This window comes from Hermetia illucens, chromosome 3, assembly GCF_905115235.1.
Source record: "Hermetia illucens chromosome 3, iHerIll2.2.curated.20191125, whole genome shotgun sequence".
Classification (NCBI taxonomy): Eukaryota; Metazoa; Arthropoda; class Insecta; order Diptera; family Stratiomyidae; genus Hermetia; species Hermetia illucens.
The window spans coordinates 105287295-105289805 of record NC_051851.1 but is presented as its reverse complement, the minus strand read 5'-3'; positions in this window follow the sequence as shown (position 1 = coordinate 105289805).

Sequence of the window (2511 nt, the reverse complement as noted above, 5' to 3'; positions counted from 1 at the left end):
TATGAGCCGCAAGCAGTACTTGATAGTTCTGCTTACAGCATGTATTGGGACCGGCAAGTTCTGACTGATCGCCATACCGCACACAACAAACCTGACGTACTGTTAGTTGACAAGACGGGTCGCTCCGCGTATATTATTGATGTTGCTATCCCCCATAATAGCAACATTGAACGGAAATACGTGGAGAAGAAGGTGAACTATGAGCCATTGGCTCGGGAAATCAAAGAAATTTGGCGTCTCGAGCGGGTGGTTGTAGTTCCCATAATATTGTCAGCTACAGGTATTGTACCTAAATCCCTGACGGCTTCCCTTGATGTCCTGGGACTTTCGCACAGTCTGGTTCAAACCATGCAGAAGTACACCATTCTGCATACGTGCTCGATGTTGCGGGGGGTACTCGACGGATTCTCCCACTGACCTACCACCGGCCCCCACCACCAGTGCCCCTTTAGTTTTTAAGTAGGTAGGATCGTCCGAGCCTAAATGCTTGGCACTTAGTGCTAGTATTAGGTAAAATCCGGCATCTGCCGAGATTGTGGTAACTCGGAAATAATAATCGTTGGCACAACAATCCATATTGGATCAGGGCCTTGAAGTGTGTTAGAGCACTTCATTCAAGACCGTAACGGTACACTACAGTAGACTGTAGGAGACAATGTGGTCAGCATTGCGCTCGCCCGAGATTATTACCCTGATTTGACTCAAGTACTCATTCACAGCTGAGTCGACTGGTATCCGACGTCAAACCACGATACAAATCCCTCTCCCACCAGCGTGATTTGAACCGCGACCTTCCGTACGACAGCCTTATGCTCTAACCACTCAGCTATCCGGACACACCTTCAAATATATCACAAAATGGCGCCACAACCTGCATGTAAAGGGGCACATAGATCACATATTCTCATCAAATTTCGTGACAATCGATTCAGCCGTTTCCGAGTACATCGGGTCTGACAGACAAACCTGTGAGGATTGGCCAGATCTCCTATCAGGTGCGACCCAAGCTGGCGAATTGGGGCATGCCTCATCATCATCAATGGCGCAACAACCGCTATTCGGTCTAGGCTTGCCTTAATAAAAAACTCCAGACATCCCGGTTTTGCGCCGAGGTCCACCAATTCGATATCCCTAAAAACTGTCTGGCGTCCTGACCTACGCCATCGCTCCATCTCAGGTAGAGTCTGCTTCGTCTTCTTTTTCTACCATAGATATTGTCCTTATAGACTTTCTGGGCTGGATCATCCTCATCCATACGGATTAAGTGACCCGCCCACCGCAACCTATTGAGGCGGATTTTATCACAACCAGACGGTCATGGTATCGCTTATGTAGGTTGCAGAACTACTTTATATTTGCGAAAATTATGGTTGAATTCCTGACGGGTACATTTTGATATAGATTGGCCTCCGGCGGAACAATTCCTTAAAAACTCATGCACATGTCTATGATTCTTCGATTCCAATAAAATAGCTATTCAATTTCGTTACTGGGACACCTTCCAGCCTGCAGAACACATGCTTTACAAAAATTCTGACCTGCCTGTGCGCATCTGAAGTGCTTGCTACTGGATCGTCTAATACTCTCATAGTGAATGTATGGAACAATTCTTGTGTATCTGATACATTAGGTGCCGGACACACTCCCTGCTGGATCGTATGAATATTTTCGTCTGTGCTGTGCTGAACACGGCAGTCAAAGGGTAGTATAGGTCCCAGGGCGAGAAGTGGATCGGTACCCACGATGGAGCATAGAACCTGGGAAACGCCTGCTGAACCAACCCCAACAGCTCTACTACCAAACCCTACCTCCACCTCCACATCGTAATCGCTGGGAGATCTTCCTTAATGAGAAACTGCTTAGGGAGAAGAACGAAGACAATTCTCCCGCACCTAAAAACGGGACAAACTGTACCAACTGGTCCTTCAGGTTAGGGGTTGGGTAGGGTTGACAACCCTACACAGAAAACCGCTGTTACGAAGGAGCCTCAGACAGGATGGACTTTAAAACGACGAACCCGGAAACGACAACGGAATAACGATTTGCGCATTTTCTCACGGAACGTGTGCTCCCTGTGCAGACCGAATGCTGCTCAGCAGTTAGCCGATACCCTGTCCCAATGTAGGGCTGATGTAATAGCAGTGCAAGAAATGTGCTCGACCGGTTTCCTGGAGAAAAACCACTGCACCATATATTATAGCAGCCATCCAGTAAACCATGTACTCGCAGTAGGTTTCTTAGTCAGCCAAAAAATGAAACCCGCTGTGATCGGCATTGAAAATATAAGCGAAAGGCTATCCACTCTGCGTTTCTAAAGCGAATTTAGAAACACAAGCGTCATAAACATTTGTTGTTGTTAAATTCTTTGTTACGCTTCTTGTTAAATATGTTTCTCTTTCCTGTTCACTTGAGGAGCCGACGGGCCGAAATGATATGTGTTCGATGAACGAACAAGAACAAAAATTAGTCATAGGCTTTTACTATCCTTCCTCAAGAAAACTGAAGACTCTG